Below are 12,090 nucleotides of genomic sequence, written 5' to 3' on the forward strand. Positions count from 1 at the left end.
GTTTGCTGTATTTTTCATCTTGCCTCAGCAAGTTGGGACCACAAATAATCTGGTCTTCTATGCTTCAGTGATGCTCCTGCTCAAGACCGTGCTCTCCTCCTAAGACAGGGTATTCCTGGGAGCTGGCATCGCTCCCCTTCCCCAGCCTGCTGGCTCAGGTGGTCTGGACGGACGTGGGTGGCCAGGGCAGGGGGTCCAGGTGGGAGGCGGAGCACAGAGAGAGCACTGACCAGCAAGAGGGTAGGTCATTAATTTTGGAATGATTTCTGGTATCAGCTAAACATTTCCTTTTAACCAGTTTCCCCAGCCTCACATTCTTTGTTAGTTCAGGAAAAATGTCATTTATAATGGATGTTGCCTGGATAAATTGCTCCCGAGAAGCATAGCGTTCTCATTAGTCTATATAATGAGAAAGACTCTTAGTGGTGACATAGCTGCCCAGATATTTGCCTGATTGGAAGAATATTTGCCTATGCAGTCTACTCTAGAAGGCCTGGGATGGAGGGCAGGGGGGAAGGGGCTGAGGGCTCAAGGCTCCCTGCAGGCTCTGTGGCTCTGAGGGTGTGATCTCCCAGTGTTCTCTGAGAGCAGACCCCAGCCACATGGGGTTCTTCCTGCTTCCTGGTGGGCACAGGCTGTGGTGTACTGGCTTTTTACCTGCGCTGCCACCCCAGCCCTCTCCTGTCCCCTGGTCCGGCTGCCTGCATTGATTGGGACCTGGTCTTTTGAGTCAGCTGAAGAAGAGAATTTGGATGCTATAGTCCTGCCTTGTTCTTTATTTATTATTCCGAAAAAAAAAAAAAAGAGTATGCATATACAGAGTGAATTCTGTTTTGCAAAGTACTTTTGCACATGTGGTTTCATTCCAACCACTCTTCCGTGTAGATGTCACAGAGCCGCTTAGGTACTGAGAGATGCAGTGATAGTTCTAGGGTTTATGGCTTGTAAGCAGCGGCATTTTGACCCAAATACTCGGTCCCATCACGGATTCCTTTTGCTCTTCTGCTTGTTTGAGAATGGGCAATTTACCCAGCCTTTCTCCACAGGGACCCATTGTGTTTTTCTCTCTAGGGCCCCAAGGTACTTCTTCATGTTAAGAGTGGTGCTTAAGAATGTATGTTAATTCTTGCAGGCCACCGGGGCCTCCTTTAGCAGATGGCTATTACCAGAGATAGCGAAGATACTTTTCCAAATTCCTAACAACCACCAGGCAGGATTGGAGGAGGAGGAACACAGACCCACCAAAGGGTCTTGGTGCCTAAGTTAATGCAATGTTGACACATTTTGCTGTGCTGTCAGCTGGAAATCTGGAGTAATTTTATTTTTCAAGAGGAGGTATTAGGGAGTTCTTGGCTCTCCTCCTGCTTTGAGGAAGTTCTTCCAGGCCTCCAGAATAGTTCCCATCCGTCCACCCACCCACCCATTCATCCACTCACCCATCTAACCATCCATCTTTCCACCTAACCATCCATCCATCCATGCACCTAACTACTCACTCATTTATCTGTCCATCCATCCATCCATCCATCCATCCACGCACCCACCCACCCACCCACCCATTCCTCCACCCACCCACCTAACCATCTGTCCACCTAACTCTTCATCCATCCATCCATCCATCCATCCATCCATCCATCCATCCATCCATCCATCCATCCATCCATCCATCCATCCATCCATCCCATCCACTCATCCATCCACTCATCCATCCATCCATCCATCCACCCACCCACCTAACCATCCATCCATCCATTCACCCATCTTTTCCTCCCTCCTTCCCTTTCTCCTTCTATCCAGTGGCTGTTGAGTCCCTATTTGGTGTCAGGTACTACTCTGGACACTGAAGATTCAAACACGAATAAGATTGTTTCTGTTCTGAAAGAGCTTATGGTTTAATGGGAGAAACAGACATGAAAAGTATAAGTTGTGATATGGTTGGTGGCACAAACTCAGTAATTGGAGTTTGTGAAACATGTGCAGAGTTGGAGCAGAGCATTCACAGAAAGTGCTCTGTGGGAGCTGGCAACTGAACTGGGTTTAGAAGGGTGAACTGGGGAAGTTTAAGGAGGACATGGTTGGGGGGTGGCTTTCCTGGTAGAAGCAGCTCCACAGGATAAGAATCTGTGAAACATCGTGGTTGGGGAATGTGTGCTCTTCGATATTGCTGCAAGGTTTGGGGTGGGAGAGAGGAGGAGTGTGAGGAGAGATGAGAGGATAGACATCAGTGGAGTCCAGATTATGGGTGGGGATCAGGGTGGTACATGATGGGCTGAAGAAGTCTGGGGCATCAGTGGGGCTGTAGTCACCAGGTCATAATGGACCCTTCATAAAAGCCTAGCAAACTAGCATGCAGGGCATAGCCCTAGGTGTAATATGGGAAGCTCGGTTACCTTCTCAGAAACTACTAGACCTTTTTTATGGATTAGGATGCTCACAGAGGGGTGAGTACTTGCCCAAGATTGTATCCTTTGTAATTTGCAGAGTTGGGGTTTGAAGGTGATTTGCTCTTAGCCATGATGCTGTTCTGCCTCTTCTGTTGCTCTGAAGTTTAGGCTAAGCATCTACGTCTAGATTTTTCTCATATGTTAGGTTTCAGGAAATGTTATTTGATGTAAGAATCTATCTGAATCTCTATAACAATATGCCATGGAATAATAGGGCTTGGATGGATTGCAAAGGCCGAGAAACACATTCTGTGGAGGTTGAAGGGAGGGGAAATGCTGAGAATAACAAAGATGGGGAGGGATCTGGGTCTTTGAGTAGGAGGTCCTCATCATCAGAAAGGGGAAAAATGAATGTTGGAACTGCTAGAACAGAGAAAGTAAGCTAATGGGACTTTAGGTGTCAGCATCTCAGGACTAATTCCTAGGGTTACTAACCCTGGAAGACCATGTGAGTGGCTGGCCACTGAGAACTGGGACCTTGCCTGCTCCCTGGCCCTGCAGGATCTCCTGCTGTGCCCACCTGGAGGGCAGTGGATCTGGAGCTTTTTGCTCTGGAGCAGGAGGGAGGGTAGTGGTAGGGAGAGAGAGAGGGAAGAAACCTAACCTCATACCACCAACAAGAACCACCATATCAGCATTCAGAGAAAGTTGAAAGAAATCTTTCAGCTGGCCGGCTACCTAGCTCAAGGCTAACCACACTCTTAACACAATAATAAGTCAATCCTCACTGAATAATTAAATAGAGAGCCTTCATAAGTATTGACTTAATGTGACAGCAAGTCTATAGTGACTTGGGGTTTGCTTATGTAAACACAATCTCTTGTTCAGCTTACTTAGCAGTTCAATGAAATAGAACAGTCCTTCAATTAAAATCAAATGATGCATATGTTTAATTCTTTTCTCTTCTTACTGGGTAATAATAGGTTTGGAACATAGGTGAAGGGATTGGGAAAAAATGGAGAAAAGGTTATCTGCCTATCTGCTTGTGTTTTCAGAGGACATGAAGGAGTATACCCAGTGGTGGTCTTGGGAAGATGGAGATGGTCTTGGCTTCCATCTCTGGGCCCCAGGTGGGAGAGCCATCCAGACACTCCCGATCCTCTCCCAAAGCAGGCTTGGGCTGACCACTGTGGTTGGTGTAGCTGTCTCTTGATGGTGGCCTGGGTCTAATTGATTGTTTCTGGTCAGCTGGAGGCGCAGAGGCTCCAACCATGGCATTCCCCAGGCCATTTCTTACGGATGCCCTCCAGGTTCACCTGGAGGGGAGAGGGGGATGCCGTGGGATCTCCAGGCTAAATGGCAAGGGGGGCAAGGAGCAAGGTGGCACACCACTGATTCCCTTGGGTGACACCAGAGAGAAACAAACCCCCCTTGTTCTGTGGCTTCAGAATGCTGGGAGAAGGGGAGGGGGTGGTGGGCTGGGAAAAAGATGGAGGGTGAGGGGGCGGGCCGCATGATGGAAGGGAAAACGCATTGGGTTCCGAGCTAAGATTTGAAGCTCAGTCTTCTGGCCTCGCTGCTGAGATAGCAACTGAGTTAATTAACCTCTCTAGGTCTTTGTTTCCCTATCTGTAAAGCAGAGGTAGTAACCCCAGCTTCAGAGAACTGTCGTCAGAGTAAAATGTGAGGATGTCAGGAGAAGTACTTTGTGTGACACTGTACAAATGCAGAAGGTGCTTTTTAGTAGATCCGAGGTGTTGTGTGCCTGGGCCCGAAGGGAGAGGGCACCATGTTGCGTGCTCAGGAGTGGATAGTGGGGTCTTCTGATTTCAACAGCAGCGGCAGCAAACGCGGCCGGGGCATCCGCTACGTGCCAGGCACCGTCCAAGTACTTATGGACATTTGCTCGTTGGACATCTTCTCATTCAATCCTTGCCATGACCATATGAGGTAAATACTATCATTACCTCAGTTTTCTGGTGAAGAAATGGAGGTTTAATGACCTACTCAAGGTTACACAGCTAGTGAGTCGCTAAAGCCAAGCCTCCAATCCAGTCGGCAGTCGGGATGTCAAAATTGGACCTTGTGGCCGAGTGTGCTTCTGGCTGGAGTGGAGGGGAGAGGGCCTCTCGAAGAATTCAGGACCTCCTGTGGGAGGAGAGCCGACATTTCCACTTGTGGCAGCCTGCTCTGGGGTCGTGTTCGTGTCCAGAAGGGCCTGGTCTGCATTTCTCAGCCTGGCACCAGCTTCTTTCTCCAGCCTGTAAGCTCCTAGGTATTGGAGCTGCTCCGGAGTGAGGAGCCGGTTCTCTGAGATGGTAGCTTTTCTCTCTCAGCCTCTTTGTCGGGACAGAGGGTCAGTTAAATTTGCTGATGCTCCTGGAACCAATAACACTTTCTCTAAACAAAGGCTTAGAAAAATCATTGTTTATAATAACTCAGGATTCCTGAGGCCTCATTCAATTAAACTTGAAGAAATAATTGCAATCTTAAAGCAACTTTATTAAAAGAGAACATAATGAACAGTGTATTCTATTAGCATCTTTGAAATTTACTTCTGGATCTCATTAGTTTATATATTTACCATTTTTTCCCTGTTTTTGCAACCAGGGTGCACAGACTGTATTGTCTCCTGATTTTTAATCCCTTCACGTGATTTCATGTCTGAATTTTCATATGTTGGCACAATCTACATCCTTGTCATTTTTAATAGCAATGCAGCTTTCTGTGGCTCATCCATCTGAGCCATTTCCCTCTAGTTAAGCTGGGGAAAGAATCCAAGGCCAGGTCCATCTTCCTTCGTGAATTTTATTAGCATCTGTTTTCCAAAGCTCTCACTAAGGTGCTCCTGCAATGCTGGCTTTCTCACGGGTTAGTCAGACCCTTTGTGGGTTTGGTTTTCAATCTGTGTCCTTTTCAGTGTATGCCTTTTTTGGTTGCTTTGAACTTGGACAGAGAAGATCATATAAAATCAGACAGTAAAGCTACACGTTAGTCAAGGCTTTTTCTGTTTTAAGGGACAGAGCCCCACTACCTTAAGAAAATTAAAAAGGAATTTATTGGCTTCCAATAAAATATAGAAAGGGTAGGAGTGTATTCCAGGACTCAGATACAAATAGGCCTGTCTCTGTCTCTCCTTGTCTCGTTTCTGCTTCTCTCTGCAGGTTAGCTGCATGTTTATTCTTATTGTGACCGTGAGGCTAGAACTGTGGTCCTGATTTATCTGGGCTCACATCTATGGTGTCTCATAACCAGAGAGAAAAGAATGTTCTTCCTTGACAGCTCCATCAGGAAAACCTCAGGGAAGGACACTGTTTAGCCTCACTTGTGTTACTTCCTTATCCCTAAAGCACTAGTCAGGGTGGCCGGGGACAGAGTTGTAGGGTTGGCCCAGCCTGGGTCACGTGGCCACCTTTGGCCCAGGACGGTACAGTGCCATGGTTGATAGCCTTTACTAGAACTACCTGGCTGGAGGAGGAAGTCCCTTCTCTCAGTCCGCCCCCAGGGGAGCTGCTATTCTGGGCAGATAGAATAAATATTCACTGCACACTTGAAGAATAAACAGAAGGGAAGGAAGCCAGGTTGGGACTTGACTTCATGAAATCAGTGGTGGCAGTGTCCTGGGAAGGACGGAGGATCAGGCTGTCCACGGTGAGCCCTGGAGGTGTCAGAAAGCAGCCATGTGGGTGAAATCCATTTTCCCCTTTCTCAGTGTCACATAACATTGAACCCACTTAACCAAGCCCTGCACTGCTGGAGGGGGACTCAGAAAGCCATTCCAGAGGCACTTGGGTCTATTAAAGCCGTTTTCTCTGCATTCCCATAAATTGTCTATGAGGCCTATCATGAGTGATTTGCACTTCTTGGGAGCCCCTTTTCCCCTCCATGAAATATTCAAGTGCCCTGTTCATTTGCATGAGGCAGTGCTGGTGGCTGCCTCTGGAATCATCGTCAGCAGAGCCGGAGAAAAGACCGTGTCCTCATTAGCAGGTGCCTGGTCTTGGTGTGCTGGCTGTCGGGCATATAGGCTGTGTGGTCTGCCTCTCAGAGCTGCTGTGGCCTTGCTGGGTAATACGTCTACTTTGTGGGATTGCTCAGAAAATTAAATGAGGTAACAGTGTCTACCACATCATAGGTTCTCAATAAATATTAGCTTCCTTTTCTCCTTCTTCACTTCTATAGAAGAAGATAGAATAGATCGAATAGACCGATAGAATCCCATTGGTTTCCATGGCAGTAGTGTAACAGGTATAATCTGATAAATGGGAACTTTGGGAAGCTGACAAGAACTTTAAACCAAAAAGCCACATACTGGCTGGCATTGGAATGCTTTGGGATTCTGTGCAGTGATTCACCTTTTATTATTTTAGGGTAGACAGATTTGAGAAACTATATGTGTTTGGGAAAGTATTTATAATTCGGATCAAGGGCAAGTACAGGTTCCTGTAATTTTTCTTGGCTAAGACCAAAGCATAGAACCGAGAAGAATATATCCAAGTGTAAGTGTATGTCTGTGTGGGGATTGGTGTGTGTGTGTGTGTGTGTGTTTGTATAACACAAGCACTCTTTGCCTCGTGACCAAGAGCCTTCTCAGGTCGTGGCCTGAAGCATTACTTTCTTCCCTGACTAGGTCATGAAGTGGGGATATTTATTTGAGAGTGAGAGAGAGTAGGAGAGTGGGGGGAGGGACAGAGGGAGAAGCAGGCTCCCCACTGAGCAGGGAGCCCGATGTGGGACTCAATCCCAGGACCCTGGGATCGTGACCTGAGCCGAAGGCAGACGCTTAACTGACTGAGCCACCCAGGTGCCTCTAAAGTGGGGATAATTAAAGCTGAGACCAGGGAGTGGGGTCTGAAGGGTCCCCAGAAGCCCCGCTCTGCAGCCTGTGCAGATTGGCACATCCCCAAACTTCAGTGTGCCTCAGGATCACCTGGAGGGCTTGTGAAAGCACAGATGGCTGGGCCCTGCCCCTAGAATTTCAGATCTTGTATGTTTGGGGTGGGCCTGGAGAATTTGCATTTCTCCCAGGTTCCCAGTTGATGCTGATGCTGTTGTTCTGTAGACCACACTTTGAGAATTGCTAACCTGTAGGAAGGCTACCCCACCTCTCCTGTCTGGGTGATTTCCGCTTGTGTGGGTTGATCTTTGCACATCCAGCCTTGCCTCTTCCCTCTATGAGAGCACATCTTCCTATCAAATAGGGTTGTCAGATCTAACAAATAAAAATTCAGGATTTGAATTCCAGGTGAACAATGAAAAAGTTCTTAGTATTAGTATTAGTTATGTTTGGCTTAATGTTAGTATGTCCCAGATAGTTCATGGGATATATTTACACTAAAAAATTCATTGTTTACCTGAAATTCAAATTAAATGGACATCCTGTATTTAATCTGGCAACTGTTTCATCAGATTGGGGGTCAAGTGTCTCTCCGTGCCTCTCCTGTCGCTTCCCTGTGATGGAATAGGCTACAGCTGCTGGTGAAACCAGCTCAAAGAGGGTTTGTGTTTTTCGGACAGAGCCACCTGCTGCCCCTGAGCTCATTTGGCAGCCTTCACTCACTGGGATGGACTTGGCTTATGTTCATATTGGTTCTCTTGCTGGCTCTCTGTGCTTTTCTTCATCTGTCTGTCTGTCTCTCTTTCTCTCGTGCTTTCTTCTATGCCGTTGTTCTTGTGGGGATTCTTAAAGGCAGAAACTGGCAGAGTGATGGGGGTGGGCCAAGGAAAAAGCGTGTTCCTAGCAGTCCAGAGGGCTGGCCTTACAGTGTCTGCAGGGAAGAGCTGCAGTAGGGGCCGAGGATGGCGCAGGGGGCCCCGGTGGCTGGCTGTGCATCATGAAAAGGATAACATTTGCCTTGGAGAATGCACCTCCCAGGGCTGGGCCAGGAGCGTTCATGGGCCTGGTTTGCTTGGGGGTTGGAGTCCAGCGTGTTGCTGGCTTGAAGGAAACTGACACCACTGGGTCTCTGATGCTGACAGAGGGGGCCGCCGCCATGGACTTCAGCCTGTCTTGAGGGGCAGACAGTTGGAGCAATCAAAGACCTTCTGGAGACTTGGATGTGGCATCCTCCTAACTGGCCCCGTTTGGCCCTCTCTCTTGCCAAGGCTGCTTTGACGCTGAGAACGGAGAAACGCAGGATTCCAGAAGGCCTACCACGGCCCTTCCCTTTCCCTGCCCCTCTGCTGGCTGCTGGGCCCGGGCCTACCTCCTCTCTTCCCTGTGCTCTGAACGGAGCCGGCGGGCCAGCTTACAGGAAGTAGGCCATGGTTTTGAGGGGTCTGGCAAAGGAGCCTTGTGCATGTTGCCTAGCTTCGGGGGCCTGTATTCCTCTTCCTGTGTCCTCAGAATGACATGAAGAGTAACAGTGGGGTAGGGAGGCCATCGTGCACCTGGGGCCAGCAGGGTGACTCTGGAGCCTTGTGGTGAGGGACAGGGTGAGGGGGCCGTCTTTCCAGGTTGCCTTGAATGGGACGCAGACCCACCTAACCAGGTTGAACAGGTATTTCTTCTTCTCTACTGGACACAAGAAACACTGTTCCCTGTTTGCACTTGCCGGTGCTTTGCAGGCACAGTGCTGGGGACAAGATGTCTGGATAGAGAAGGAAGATGAGGTGACTCCTCCTTTAAGTGCCCCAGCTATCTAACGTAGCCCCGTGAGGGAGATGGGCAGGCATGGCTCACCCAATTTGATAACTGGGGACACAGCTCAGAGCCATGACAGGCCTGCCCAAGGTCACTCAGCGGTGAGCGATAGAGAATGGCCATGGGACAGATACTCTCTCATCTCCCAGCAGCTGGATGTGCCCTTCCCCCCACCCTCACTTGGGACTCCTTCACCTAGTTTCGGCTTCCTTTTCTCTCATCTCTTGTCCAGTGGCCTTGTCTCTCTTCGTGGACAGTCACATTCTCCTTGCTCATGCTTTGCACCTCCTCCAGCCTGTGGGGCCCAGTGACATTTTGAGAGGCCTCGTGGATGGTGGGGCCAGGCAAGATCCTCAAGGTTCCCGGTGTCAGTGAGTGGAGAACTCACCTCGCAGAAGGGAAGGAGGCCCCGTGTGCCCACAGGGAGTGGAACTGCCTGGGAGGCTCCCCTCAGGTCTGCTGCAGTGGGCATTGTGCTTCTCTTCAAGCCCTGGGTCCTGGCCTGGTGGCCATTCTGCCCTGACCCCCTGAGCTGGGATTTCCCTTCTGACATTGCACTGACACGCAGACCCTTCCCATCCTTTGTCAGTCACGTGGCAGGAGTTCAATACGTGTTTAGAGGAAGGATGAGGAAATCAGTAAAGTCTGCCACTCTGGGAACATACATTCCAGTTGGAGAGACCAAATAGGGCGGTATCAGTGACTCTCTCTACAGTTCAGTATGAATTGCATGGTCCAGACTCTCTGTGTAGCTGGACTATGGAGATGGGAGAAATCCACACAGCGGGGCACTCAGAAAGGGCTTCAGGGGGAAGGGCTGCAGGTGGGCCTTGGGGAGGCGCTGAGAGGGAGTCAGGCCTTAATGTGATCAAGTGGCATAGGAATGCACTCCTGTATTTGGGCTAAGAGATGACTTGAACGCCTTTGGTGGGGAGGAGATGGAAACTAGGGGCTTGGCTTGTTATCCAGTAGCTTCCTTGCTCACACCCCGCAGGAACTCCGTTCTGGCTTTATGCTGCCCACCTGCAGCGCTCCTTAGCGTTGGCCCTGACTATGTGCCCTGGGCTCCTTCTGGAGGGAGGCACTTGGCCAAAGTGACCAGTGAAGTCCCTGAAGGGGCTGTAAGAGTTTCCTGTGGCCGCTGTCACAAAGTCCCACAAGCTGGGAGGCTTAAAAGAGAAATTTAATCTCTCACAGTTCTGGAGGCCAGTAGCCTAAATCAAGGTGTCGGCAGGACACCCTGCCCTCGAAGGCTCGAAGGAAGAATGTGTTCCACGCCTCTCTCTCAGCTGCTTGTGTTGCCTGCAATCCTTGGCCTTCTGGGCTTGCAGGTGTGTCCCTCTAGTCTCTGCCTCCATCTTCACATGTGTTCTCACTATGTCTGTGTCCCTTTCCCCCTTCTTATAAGGACAGCCGTCATTGGCTTGAGGGCCCACCCTCATCCACTCTGCCCTCACCTCAGTCGCACCTGCAAGGAGCTCATTCCGAAGTAAGGTCCCACCACTGGTACTGGGAGTCAGGATGCACTTCAGCCCACAGCATGTGCCTAGAGCTGTTGTTTCACTTGCCTCCAAATCCCCTCTACCTCGTAAAGTCCCTGCCGCCCCCCTCAAGTCTCTGGGGGACTGAGGTGTGGGCAGAGGCCACCTCACTCACACTGTCAGAGCGCCTTTGTGCATGTGCAGGGCACACGGTAGGACAGACGCTCTTGCTCTTCAAGACCAGGTCTTACTCTGCAGGGGCTGAAGCCGTGGGTAGAAATGCTGCTTCTCCCTGTTTCGGGGCTGGGTGGTGAGGAGTAGAGGGTGTCTTTCTGGGCAGGAGTGAGAGGGAAGACAACTGCAGATTTCCTTTTCTCAGGGATGCAGGATGTTGGCTGTGGAAGGACCCTTCAAGGGCTTCTGCGCGGGAGCAGTGAGACCTGCTGGAAAGGGCCCCCACCCTGTCCTTAGTTCTGGGGCGGAGCCTGGCCCCCCTGCTCAGGAGCTCTGTGATCTTGGGCAAGTAGCTTCTCTGAGTCTCAGCTACCTCCTCTGTAACGTGGGATAGTAACAACAATTGCTTGTCATATCTCAAAGAGTTCGGATCTCAGTGTTTGTGAGGATTGAATGATAAATGGATGAATGAGGAAGTATCTTTTCTTAAATCATTTTTTTATGGTGGTAAATTATACATTACGTAAAGCTTCCCACTTTAACTATTTTTGAGTGTGCAGCTCAGTGGCATTAAGTATATTCACGTTGTTGTGCAACCAACACCACCATCCCTCTACGGAACTTGTTCATCTGCCCAGACTGTGAAAATGTCTTTTACGAAGAGCACTTTCTATTCACTTGATAAATAAGGAAACTGAGTCCCAGAGATGTAAGGGCTTGCCCGAGTCACTCCGTGAATTAGGGGTACAGCTGAAGTGAGAACCCTGGTCCCCGGCCAGTTAGTTTGGTGCTCATCTTCTGTCTCCCAAACCTCTGTGTGAGGCATCCTTGGGTTGAATTCCTCTGAAGAGCTTCCTCTCCCCCAAACCGCACCCCCCAGGACAAACCAGAATGTGTCCCGTGGTGGGACACACACAGCTGTCTGCTCTGAGGGTGTTCCTCTCAACCTCTTGTCTCTACCCACTCCTTTCTCAGATGGGACAGAGCTCCAGTGGAGGACCAGGGACGCTGAATTTGGGGCACCCTTTGGGATGGCTTCGTGAGGTACCTTACGGTGTGGAGAGAGTGGGGGCAGGGAGTCAAGGGCTGGGCTCTGGCCCTTCCTGTAGCTACCACAGCCTTCTCAATGAGCACCTATTTGTTGAGGTCCTACTGTGTGCCCATCATTGGGAAAATACCAGTGAGCAAGACCTTATTCCTCCCTGCTTGGAGCTGCTATGAGACACAAATGGTATGGTACATGAGGACCCCATGGCAAAGGGCACTCACCTGTAGGAAGTGACGACAGGGCGTGGGGGGAGGTGAGATGGCCGTGCCCACCCTGATGGGAGCCCGGTGCTGGGGAAGGTTAGACTTGGGTGCCCTGGGCTCCGTGGGACCTTCCACATCAGGTGCTGGAGACAGACCC

At 49.9% G+C, this 12,090-nt stretch overlaps 1 protein-coding gene across 3 annotated transcripts in view; it reads left to right on the forward strand.

Annotated features, from left to right (window-relative positions):
- GFRA2 (GDNF family receptor alpha 2) overlaps positions 1-12,090 on the forward strand; it is an 85,826-nt gene that overhangs the window by 57,614 nt on the left and 16,122 nt on the right. The gene's annotated exons all lie outside the window — the stretch shown is intronic.

Source organism: Mirounga angustirostris, unplaced genomic scaffold (assembly GCF_029215605.1).
Source record: "Mirounga angustirostris isolate CCGP_5_RB_7025 unplaced genomic scaffold, mMirAng1.0.hap1 SCAF_2, whole genome shotgun sequence".
NCBI classification, from domain to species: domain Eukaryota; kingdom Metazoa; phylum Chordata; class Mammalia; order Carnivora; family Phocidae; genus Mirounga; species Mirounga angustirostris.